The sequence below is a fragment of the Schistocerca cancellata genome, chromosome 3, assembly GCF_023864275.1.
Source record: "Schistocerca cancellata isolate TAMUIC-IGC-003103 chromosome 3, iqSchCanc2.1, whole genome shotgun sequence".
In the NCBI taxonomy this organism is placed as follows: domain Eukaryota; kingdom Metazoa; phylum Arthropoda; class Insecta; order Orthoptera; family Acrididae; genus Schistocerca; species Schistocerca cancellata.
The window spans coordinates 568,609,448-568,622,751 of record NC_064628.1 but is presented as its reverse complement, the minus strand read 5'-3'; positions in this window follow the sequence as shown (position 1 = coordinate 568,622,751).

Here is a 13,304-nt window from a genome sequence, read left to right as displayed (position 1 = left end):
GTGACGTCCAAATTTACCAGTTTAGATTCACAGTCAGTTAATTATTGAATGATTATATGCGAGCCACAATTTTATTGAGAGATTAGTCACGTTATTATTTGGAGGTTACGGAATAATAAACTGTTGCGAGGTTATGGAATGTTATACATATTTTTTCTGATGCGAGGTTACACTGAATGTCAATGATATATAATTATCTTTACTGTTGGGAGATTACACTAAATGTGACTGTTATACTTATTTTTTAACTGTTGGGAGGTCACAACCTATCTTCAGCTGTTTAATGTCAGCACAATAGTCGTTATTTGGAGAGTGGCAGTAATTTGAGGTCGCCATAATTCAGTGTTTCACAAGGCTGCGGAGCGATAAACAGCATTAGAAATAACATTACACTAAAATCAGTGAATAAAATGCTCTTGAATTTGCCTGTGTCGCCCACATATCACATTGATCAACAGAAATTTCGCCCAAACGTTGATTATTGCATTTGATTAAAAAAGCTGCTCAAAATTCTATCACTTGTAGCCTAAATGGCCAAATATCTCCCAGGCTGTTCGCTCGGATGGTACTCTGTTATTAACACCACATACGATACGGAAGACTGGGCTGTGATTTGTGTAGAGCGGAAGGGGTATCTGATGATAGCATATTCTACAGTTCGATCGTAGGTAAAAGATTTTTTTAAAACGGGCAGCTTGGATTCGTCCTAACTGACTACTGCCTGCATCCCCACACCCTCAAAAAATTATTTACGTTCTTGTAACGCTTTATTAATTGAAGCCAAGAATCTTACAGTTCGCATGCATTCGTGCATTATCGAAAGACTAGACCCGCACAGTTAAAGGAAATACATGGTATATCAAAATTCCTTCTATCGTTGCCGGCCGTGGTGACCGTGCGGTTCTGGCGCTGCAGTCCGGAACCGCGGGACTGCTACGGTCGCAGGTTCGAATCCTGCCTCGGGAATGGGTGTGTGTGACGTCCTTAGGTTAGTTAGGTTTAAGTAGTTCTAAGTTCTAGGGGACTTATAACCTAAGATGTTGAGTCCCATAGTGCTCAGAGCCATTTGAACCATTTTTGAACTTTCTATTGTTGTAATCGATTTTATTTTGTTTCTAAATAATGTGCCACAAGCAGTTTTTTCCAAATTCTCCAACGACCGGGGTGGATTTGCGTGCTGAGGCGCTGAGATAACGACCAGAGGACACGGGAGGCGATGTTCATTCGTACCAACCCACCTCCAGACTCCAGAGGCAATCATTTTCATTTTAGGTGAATGCCAATGTTGGTTCCTTACTAAATGCGTCGCTACATTCCTCCCCCTCCCCCTTTCTTTCCCGACAGATTTCAATTCTCTTTAAGATGCAGCCTCACTGCTTAAACGAAAAAAGCTGCATCGAAGGCGAACAGAATATCCCTTCAGTGACTTCCAACACTAAAAGCCACACGATAAGTTGGTAAACACGCGACACCACGCGCTACGTAAACTCCATGAATAAAAACGGGATTTTCCGTGGATCATACCCCGGGTTCTGTTAGTGATAGAGTGATAGGCTCAAATGAACAGGATTACCCTTGGGCTAGGACCATTTGTATACCCACAGACAGGAACATCTTAATGTTACTATCCTACACTATAAGGTCAAGATATCAATAATTACACACACCTGCTTAGGCAAAGGGAGCACATCGATAGGTTCTTTTCGTAATTAACGTGGTTTTTAAGGTGCTTATGCAGACGCCATTAATTCATGAGCCGTTCCCTAGAGAAACCTACAAAAGGGACTTTTACCATTTATTTGTACCAAAAGTGAGCCGCTTATTCGAAGATGGCTATTCAGAGCAAATGGACGGAATTTGTAACTTATATTCCTAAGATACTGATGCTTAACAACCTTGAAAAGTCTCTTTATGTCTTTATCCGTTTCCGAAACACAGGAGTCCAAAGACATCATACTTGTAGACGTAAGATAAATGCGTAAGATCCGGTGTGTGGCGAAAACCTAGTTTATAAACTGATGTAGCACGAATGGATCAGATAAGGACGTGTTACATTACTGAAGCACTTGCAATTTCTTTCCCCCTTTCACGTAAATCCGGTCTGAGCTCTAAAATTATTTTGACCAATCTTGAATTTCGCTTTGGGTAAACTATCAAAATTTTACTAACTTACATATTTCTTTTCATATGAGTGACATGCCCTGCTGTAGCAGGGGAAACAAGGAAACCAACGGAAAAATGCTCCTATCGGAGCAAAGAAAGGTTAATATGCTCGAGTTTTACTGAAAAGTTGGGGTACCAGCTACGTCATTCTACCTTCAACAGCACCTATAAAATTTGTCCCAAAAGTTTGGTATTACAACATATTCGCGCTTTTTAATGCTGAGAGAGAAGGAGACGTTGGCAGTGGGAGAGAGACGGAAAAGTAATAAATTTTGGGCGACAGCAGACGGTAGTTGCGATACAGAAAGAACGAAGGAGACGACAGTGTGAGAGAAAGAGAGAGACAGACTGTCAGTGGAACGTAGTTCACAGTATCAGGACAGTGCAGGAAAAGTGTGAAAGAGACGGTGCTTGAGGGAGAGCAATAAAGAAAGGAAGTGAGATAGTGATGACAGCGAGAGACGGAGTCTGTATCAAATACAACGAAGAAGAGAGAGATACTGACAGTAAGAACACACAATATCAGTGAGGAGCAATGGATAAGATATTACTGTAAGAGAGGACAAGGGAGAGACAGTTGCAGTGAGAGGACACAGTAATAGTAGGGCAGAACGAAAGATTATGGCTGTGAGATGGGAGACAGTGACAGTTAGCCCGACATAAAGAGATAATGACGATGATCTGGGCTGAATGAGTGAGTGACAATGGAAAGCGGGAGTGGATTGGTACGGGCGACTGCGAGCAGATTACAGTTTGGGAAGCTTGTGGGAGTGAGGGGTGATTTGTATGGTAAAAAAAGAGCGCGAATATCTTCGAGTGACAAAACGTTTGGGAAAAATTTTAAAGGTGCTGCGGAAATTTGAATGAGGCAACTGGTTCCCCACTTTTTAATTAAGAGCCTTTTAATGAACAGGAACATATTCACCCTTCATGCGCTCCGATAGCCGAACTTTTCCGCTGGTAGATAAGTCACCAAATTCTCTTCATTTACGCTGAAGCCTTTATCTGCAGAAAATGATCATTCTCACCTGCTAGAAGTGACAGATGAATAATTGAACGAGGATATTTACGAAAGTGTAAGGTTGAATAATTCCAGATTCTTAGCATTTTCACCACGAAACATTGTTGTAGCTCATCTGTCGAACAGAATAGTATTAGATCTGCTTATTCCAACAACCCTGTCAATAATAACCACGGTGGTTGAAACAAACCACTCTCGTTGATTCCTGATCATTTCCTCAGCTCAGATCGAGACTTCAAGACGAAATGGATAAAATACCTTTGGTGGGTGAAGTGAGATTAGAACAAGACTGCCCTTTTGTGGTTTGTAGTTTACAGCACTCCTAAGTAACGAGATTACGTATGAGGTTGGAGAGAACATCGAGGTTATTGTAGAAAAAAATTGTTTATTGTTCTTCACGGAAATTCTATATTTCATGGAGTAAGACTGACAAAATGCAGTATTATGCAAAATATTGTAATATTATGCACTAAAGGTAGGAAAAAGTCATTAATGTGCTGCATTAATGTGTAAAATATGTCACATTATGCGTAAAAAGTAAATAGATGCAATATGCATGAATTTACTTGCTATAAGATCCTAATATATAATGCAATGACATGATACGAGTAGTATCGATGCAATGACATGATACGAGTAGTATCGATTTGTTGAAAACGACTGAAATTCTATCCAAGCGGTATGGGCAGCTGCGCCCTTAGAACGCCAATTTCGGCATTCGGGAAGATGACAGTGAAACTTATATTACAAGACTCAGGTGTGCTTTGATAACAAAGAAGCAATGAATTATATTACAATCATAATCCATTCGGCAATACAGTTCTCATATTCCTTAAGAAAGGAATACACTGAAGGGAAAAGAACCGTAGCGCCGAGAAAGAATTATGAAATATAAACTACAGTTGGTAGGTGTGTTTCTACACCTGAAAGATGATGTCTATTAAAATTTTGCTCCAGTCGTTAATAATGGTTCTAGTACCACCAGTAAGGGGATGCAAATCAGGTGTGATTTAAATACACGCTGTAATGGTCGTGAGTGTAAGTTATCTTCGAGATGGGACGTGGTAAGATGATGTTAGGCAAGAATGCCTGTGAGGCGACAAAGACTTCATTGTCAACACCCCACCGAGTTTGAACGGGATCGTGTAACAGGACTGCGACAAGCTGCAATATCGCAGAAATAATTGGCAGAAGTGTAACCAGTGTACGTGATTGCTAGGAGTGGTTGTCACGACAGTGTACGGTATCAAGAAGACCTGGCAGAGTATGACTCTGGCGGATCGTGTTCCATCTGAAGCAGCAATCTGAGCAGTAGTGGGCACCGCAGTGACACAATGAACTGTTACGAATCGCTTACTTCAAGGACACCTCCGAGCCAGGCGCCATGTCGCGTACGATGCAGTAACCCCAAACCACCGCTATTTGCGACTTCAGTTGTGTCAAGCGAGAGCTCATTGGAGGGCAGGATGGAGGTCCGTTGTGTTTCCTGATGAAAGCTGGTTGTACTTTTGTGCCAGTGATGCCTGTGTGCTGGTAAGGAGGCCAGTTGAGGGCTTACAACCAACCTGTTTGCATGTCAGACACACTGGACCTACAGCCGGAGTTATGGTCTGGGGCACGATTTCTTCTGACAGCTTTCGCAGTGTCGTAGTTATCCCATGCACCCTGATTGGAAATTTAACATCAGTCTGCTGATTCGACCCATTGTGCCGCCATTCACGAACAGCTTTTAAGGGGTTGTATTCCAGATGGGTAACGCTTTCCCACATACCGCTTTCGTAACCCAACATGCTCTGCAGACAGTCGAGATGTTGCCTTGGCCTTGGCGCTTATCCGAGTGCACAACGCCGGCGGAGTAACTACTCGTTATGAGAGCGCACGGACAATAGGCGAAGGATTCGTCGAGTCATGGGGCGCTACCAAAGGAAGTCTGTGGTACCAGTTCCCATTTAGAACAGCCCTGTTCATCCAAGAGCACTGAATATGGGGAGCACATTCAGAACATTTCATGCAGGTGAACTCCTGCTTCTAGAGCTGGCTTTAACATACAGTCCAGTCTAGTTTACTACTATTTGCGGAACGTCACCCCTATTGACAACTGCGAGTATTAAATATCATCTGTAGTTTATATCAATAATGAGCTCTAAATACCCAACAATTTCCGCCTATCTCTATTGATATTATGTCTGCTCTAATAAGACTATACTTATATATGATCTCGTGGAAAGGGCGTCCATATTTTGTGGCTACATTAATATTTGCTGGCCTTTCTTTCTTTCTTCAGATAGCTTGTAACATCGACGAAGTCCATACCATCGAACTTTTGACTGGTACCATATTCAGTTGTAGGGTTGATTTGTTTCTTGAAAGTAGCCTCTTGATGTGCACTCCGCTTCCACCAGAGTTTCATCTCTTCCATGATTTACTATCCTAGCTGTCCTCTACATTTGTCTGCCTGAGTTACCCCTTTGATGAGCTTAGTGAACTGGCGTAAAAAGTGGATATGTAAGCTAACTATGTGGTCTCTACTATCGTTGACTGCTCTGTGTTGGCTCCTGTGTAGTGCGTGTGTTGGCTTTGTCCTATTTTTTGTTTCATTTCATCATTTATTTCCCACCCCCCCCCACCCCCATGAACCATGGACCTTGCCGTTGGTGGGGAGGCTTGCGTGCCTCAGCGATACAGATAGTCGTACCGTAGGCACAACCACAACGGAGGGGTATCTGTTGAGAGGCCAGACAAACGTGTGGTTCCTGATGAGGGGCAGCAGCCTTTTCAGTAGTTGCAGGGGCAACAGTCTGGATGATTGACTGATCTGGCCTTGTAACAATAACCAAAACGGCCTTGCTGTGTTGGTACTGCGAACGGCTGAAAGCAAGGGGAAACTACGGCCGTAATTTTTCCCGAGGGCATGCAGCTTTACTGTATGATTAGATGATGATGGCGTCCTCTTGGGTAAAATATTCCGGAGGTAAAATAGCCCCCATCGTTATCAGGAGAAAGAAAACTGGCGTTCTACGTATCGGAGCGTGGAATGACAGATCCCTTAATCGGGCAGGTAGGTTAGAAACTTTAAAAAGGGAAATGGATAGGTTAAAGTTAGATATAGTGGGAATTAGTGAAGTTCGGTGGCAGGAGGAACAAGACTTCTGGTCAGGTAACTACAGGGTTATAAACACAAAGTCAAATAGGGGTAATGCAGGAGTAGGTTTAATAATGAATAGGAAAATAGGAATGCGGGTAAGCTACTACAAACAGCATAGTGAACGCATTATTGTGGCCAAGATAGATACGAAGCCCACACCTAGTACAGTAGTACAAGTTTATATGTCAACTGGCTCTGCAGATGACGAAGAAATTGAAGAAATGTATGATGAAATAAAAGAAATTATTCAGATAGTGAAGGGAGACGAAAATTTAATAGTCATGGGTGACTGGAATTCGAGTGTAGGAAAAGGGAGAGAAGGAAACATAGTAGGTGAATATGGATAGGGGCTAAGAAATGAAAGAGGAAGCCGCCTGGTAGAATTTTGCACAGAGCACAACTTAATCATAGCTAACACTTGGTTTAAGAATCATGATAGAAGGTTGTATACATGGAATAACCCTGGAGATACTAAAAGGTATCAGATAGATTATATAGTGGTAAGACAGAGATTTAGGAACCAGGTTTTAAATTGTAAGACATTTCCAGGGGCAGATGTGGACTCTGACCACAATCTATTGGTTATGACCTGTAGAATAAAACTGAAGAAACTGCAAAAAGGTGGGAATTTAAGGAGATGGGACCTGGATAAACTGAAAGAACCAGAGGTTGTACAGAGTTTCAGGGAGAGCATAAAGGAACAATTGACAGGAACGGGGGAAAGATATACAGTAGAAGAAGAATGGGTAGCTTTGAGGGATGAAGTAGCGAAGGCAGCAGAGGATCAAGTAGGTAAAAAGACGAGGGCTAGTAGAAATCCTTGGGTAACAGAAGATATATTGAATTTAATTGATGAAAGGAGAAAATATAAAAATGCAGTAAATGATGCAGGCAAAAAGGAATACAAACGTCTCAAAAATGAGATCGACAGGAAGTGCAAAATGGCTAAGCAGGGGTGGCTAGAGGACAAATGTAAGGATGTAGAGGCTTATCTCACTAGGGGTAAGATAGATACTGCCTACAGGAAAATTAAAGAGACCTTAGGAGATAAGAGAACCACTTGTATGAACATCAAGAGCTCAGATGGAAACCCAGTTCTAAGCAAAGAAGGGAAAGCAGAAAGGTGGAAGGAGTATATAGAGGGTCTATACAAGGGTGATGTACTTGAGGACAATGTTATGGAAATAGAAGAGGATGTAGCTGAAGATGAAATGGGAGATAAGATACTGCGTGAAGAGTTTGACAGAGCACTGAAAGACCTGAGTCGAAACAAGGCCGCCGGAGTAGACAACATTCCATTGGAACTACTGACGGCCTTGGGAGAGCCAGTCCCGACAAAACACTACCATCTGGTGAGCAAGATGTATGAAACAGGCGTAATACCCTCAGACTTCAAGAAGAATATAATAATTAAAATCCCAATGAAAGCAGGTGTTGACAGATGTGAAAATTACCGAACAATCAGTTTAATAAGCCACAGCTGCAAAATACTAACACGGATTCTTTACAGACGAATGGAAAAACTAGTAGAAGCTGATCTCGGGGATGATCAGTTTGGATTCCGTAGAAATGTTGGAACACGTGAGGCAATACTGACCTTACGACTTATCTTAGAAGAAAGATTAAGGAAACGCAAACCTACGTTTCTAGCATTTATAGACTTATAGAAAGCTTTTGACAATGTTGACTGGAATACTCTCTTTCAAATTCTAAAGGTAGCAGGGGTAAAATACAGGGAGCGAAAGGCTATTTACAATTTGTACAGACCAGATGGCAGTTATAAGAGTCGAGGGACATGAAAGGGAAGCAGTGGTTGGGAAGGGAGTAAGACAGGGTTGTAGCCTATCCCCGATGTTATTCAATCTGCATATGGAGCAAGCAGTAAAGGAAACAAAAGAAAAATTCGGAGTAGGTATTATAATCCATGGAGAAGAAATAAAAACTTTGAGGTTCACCGATGACATTGTAATTCTATCAGAGACAGCAAAGGACTTGGAAGAGCAGTTGAACGGAATGGATGGTGTCTTGAAGGGAGGATATAAGATGAACATCAACAAAAGCAAAACGAGGATAATGGAATGTAGTCGAATTAAGTCGGGTGATGTTGAGGGTAATAGATTAGGAAACGGGACACTTAAAGTAGTAAAGGGGTTTTGCTATTTGGGGAGCAAAATAACTGATGCTGGTCGAAGTAGAGAGGATATAAAATGTAGACTGGCAATGGCAAGGAAAGCGTTTCTGAAGAAGAGAAATTTGCTAACATCGAGTATAGATTTAAGTGTCAGGAAGTCGTTTCTGAAAGTATTTGTATGGAGTGTAGCCATGTATGGAAGTGAAACATGGACCGTAAATATTTTGGACAAGAAGAGAATAGAAGCTTTCGAAATGTGGTGCTACAGAAGAATGCTGAAGATTAGATGGGTAGACCACATAACTAATGAGGAAGTATTGAATAGGATTGGGGAGAAGAGAAGTTTGTGGCACAACTTGACCAGAAGAAGGACATGTTCTGAGGCATCAAGGGATCACCAATTTAGTATTGGAGGGCAGCGTGGAGGGTAAAAATCGTAGGGGGAGACCAAGAGATGAATACCCTAAGCAGATTCAGAAGGATGTAGGTTGCAGTAGGTACTGGGAGATGAAGAATCTTGCACAGGATAGAATAGCATGGAGAGCTGCATCAAACCAGTCTCAGGACTGAAGACCACAACAACAACAACACATCATTTATACCGAAACGTAATGTTTGGTACTTTATCAGTGTTTTTCCATCAGCTTACTTCTTCTTGTATTAATTTCGGTGAACAGTACTGCTGTGTTTCGGAATATATACATCATTTTCAAGCTTTATTGCGTAGAGATTATTAAATATATTGCGATAGTGAAGCATGAGCTTCACTCTACACTGTTAAGAGTTGTTATGGGTTCATGGTTCTGATAATCCTGCACTATTTTCCTACGAAGAAGTTTTGGTAGGGTGTTTCACAAGCACTGGTATATTCCTGCATCACTGAGTTTGCTTGGAGGCATGGTGTCTCTTACTGTCAGGTTGTAACGAAATAGAAAAGTACTGACGTGGAAAGCAGCTTCATCAATAAGTGGGTGTTTTATAATATTCTACTTAAACTAGCGTAAACAGACCGCATCTCGTGGTCGTGCGGTAGCGTTCTCGCTTCCCACTCCCGGGTTCCCGGGTTCGATTCCCGGCGGGTCAGGGATTTTCTCTGCCTCGTGATGGCTGGGTGTTGTGTGATGTCCTTAGGTTAGTTAGGTTTAAGTAGTTCTAAGTTCTAGGGGACTGATGACCATAGATGTTAAGTCCCATAGTGCTCAGAGCCATTTGAACCATTTCTAGCGTAAACAAAGGATTAAAGGTTGTCAATAAGACTTCCCTATTATTTGCAGCTTATTAGCGATGATGAAAAGCATTTGTTTTTGATAACGTAACACGATTCTTGAGAATATCTATATCGCATGTCAATCCGTTTTAGATCCATGGGCACCTAGCTGCATCTCTTACTAAGTTTAAGAAAAAAACCTAAATTGTGGGCAAACTTCTGAATGGAGGATTTCCTTCTAGCCAAAACCCGAACAGCCAGCAGTGGGTCTCAAAAATGTGGTAAACGAAGTCTGACATCAAAAATGTAAATATGTGGCACTGGAAAAAACCTGCTGCAAAGGCTTCCGGTGTGGAATGAAATGTGGAAAAGATGCTGAAACTGAAATAAAGAACGTAAAGGTGCCGCATGCTCACAGTTAGAAGATTTAATGTCATATTTTATTTGCATGATAAGTCATTTACCGTCATTCAAATAAAACAAAAAATCTTTCGTTTATTCGTGAGAGAATTCTTCCTGATTACCTGCTTTATTTCCTCTCTCACCTGCTCCCTTGCTATACATGTACAGAATGTCGTTTCATTGACTTTTCCATATTGTACTAGGTTGTGCTCACTCTCACTATTGAGGTCTTCTATGACGGTATAACATCTCTGGTTACTTTTGTAGGCGATACCCCAGTTACGTTAGCTAAACAATCCTGTAATTTATATGGTGCATTTACTAGATGTTCCTCAGTTCGAAATGTATTCCTCTTCACAAGTCTGTTAAGCTTTTGTCCGTCTTCTAGATATGTCAAAGCGCACACTCATCTGGTCACATACAACTTAGCACACAATTTGTTTGTACCTTTGCATCTTCTCTCACACTCTTTAGATGTTTCTTCATTGCTCTTTGTCTTCTTATCAAACACTAATGGTGGTGAATTTGAATTATACTCTACGTCACTTACTTTTTAGCATTAGTTTATTTTTGTTTAACTTCGTACTGTTTGAGTCTCATTCTGTCGTAGTACAGCCGCTTTACCTTATCAAATTTACGCCGGGACCATTTTTTTTTTAACCGTCGGTCTACTGACTGGTGTGATGTGGCCCGCCAGAATTCCTCTTCTGTGCCGACCTTTTTATCTCATAGTAGTAACTTCAACCTAAGTCCTCTATTACTTACCGGATGTACAGGGTGTCCGAAAAGTCTTTCCCTAAGTAAATTGATAACTCAGGCTAGAAGTAAGATAAAAATATGAAACTTGTGTCTAATTGTTTACAAACTATCAAAGTTTCTTTCACACAGCAGTAAACTTCCACATGAGCATCCTTGGTTGCACGTAGCACATCCAGGTGATATTCAATTTCCGTCCACATATTAGCCAACATCACTGGAGGGATCGATTCAAGGACTGTGGTTATCCGTTGCCGCAGGGTTTCAACATCTGGTACGCATGTTCGGTAGACATCGTCCTTGACATAACCCTATAAAAAGAAGTCTAATGGGGCTATGTCAGGAGAGCGTGGAGGCCAAGCCGTAGGCCCATCACGACCAATCCATCACCCATATGACCGTTCATTTCGAGATAGGCACGGACGTCCAAACCCCAAAGAGGCGGTGCACCGTCTGGCTGAAATAAGATATCGGTGTGACACTGAAGTAGCTGAGGAACAGCATACAGTTGCAACTTGTCCAGATACACTGCAGATGTGATGGTAGCCTCAGGGAAGAAGAATGACCCGATAATTCGATCGTGCAATAGCGTGCACCAAACATTCACCTTTGGACTGCCTCTGGTGCACTCCATGACCTCGCCAGGGGGTTGTGAACCCCATATGCGCACATTATGGCGATTCACTACTCCACTGGCAAAAAGGTCGCTTCGTCGGAAAAGGCAATTCGTCTGAGATTACCTTCATCGTCCTCAGTACGTGATAGCATTTCGACCGCAAAGTCATATCGACGTGTACTGTCATTGGGCAACAAGGCCAGAACGATTTGCTCTTTGTATGCACGAAACAATAAACGTTTGTGAATAAACCTTTGACAGTTTGTAAACAATTAGACACCTGTTTCATATTTGTATCTTACTTGTAGCCTGAGTTATGAGTTTATGTAATCATGGAAAGTCTTTTCGGACACCCTATATTGCTGTCTATGTTTTGCTCTACAGATTTTACCCTCTGACTTCATCGAAGGTTTTTGTAAACTTTTCAAATATCATGGTTTTCGCTTATATACGTCCGAACTAACAGTCATCCAGCATCTTCAGGGTTACATCATGCATCATATTCCTTTTTTGAACTGTATACCGAATTCTCCTTTAATTTTAGTATTTTAACTATATTTAGCAACTATAATTGTATACATCGAAATTTATTTATGCCTTATGTCAAGTATAGTTGTGCAAGGTTTTATTTTATTTTATTACCCCTCGCTGAGACCAACCTCGAGATACGTATATCGTTAGCCGCCTAGCTCTAGTTCGGGCATGATGTCTGCACTTGTTTTTCGGTTACTTTATACAATTTTTGTACAGGCACTGTAGGCCCGATATAAGCATTTTGGAGATTTTGTTGCGCTAGTTGATTCATTATTGCATTTCTTACTGCTATTGTATTTTTTAGGACAACAGCAATAGGCTGTATGCCTCTTATTATTGACACGCGCAAATAATGCAATGATTCATTATTGCATTTCTTATTGCTATTGAATTTTTTAGGGCAATAGCAATAGGCTGTGTGCATCTTATTATTGACACGCGCAGATAATGCGATAGGTGTAAGTATGTATCATTTCTTACGTTTAATTTTTTTAAAACTTTTCGTCCCTAATTTTAGTATTCTTGCCTTCCTTCTACTTAAGAGTGGTATGTATTTCCGCACAGCCTTCTGGGAAAGGGGTTTAAGTGCCTGAAACCGGTTGAAGAAATTAAATTCTCTCCCACTGTTTCATAATATCTTCTCGTCTCGCATGACTCACTTGCATAGTACTGCACTGCCTCGAGAGCAGCGCCGTCTTCTGCTAATTGAAGCTTAAAGTGGTTGACAGCACAGAAGCTGGAATTTACTAGCCTTTCGCTGTGCTTGCACATAGTTGGCATGCTTGCAATAATTAGTACGTATCACAAAGGTAAGAATTAACTTCACCGTGCGCTGCTGCAAGCTACGTTAGCAATACACAGCATAATTGGATCTACGAACAAAGTAGGTGTTATTCGTAGAAGTCTGCAGTAACATATTGCATTCCTCTTTGCTCTACAGAAACTAGTTTACATCTCTTTGCCTGCACAGAACCAGTTTAATGAAACTGCTATTAGATGACATGGACACATCATAATATAGTTGGATCAATGTATGAAATATCGTATTACTCGTAGAAGCCTGCAGAAAAGTTCTGAAATCCTTTTTTCTCTACAGGAATGTGCGGGAATCTTGTTACCTGCGTCAACCAGTTCAATGAAATTACTGTTTTTGTCACCGATAATGGCTGTCCTGGGACATAATTGTAGGATAGATTGACCACGTAATCTAATATCGTACTTGAAGGTCCTCAGTGCGAAATCTATTTTCAGTGTCCTTATCATACCCTTGACTTATGATGCATTTTCCAGAACTTTCTACTTCTTTGAGGGATGTGAGGTGTAGTCTTT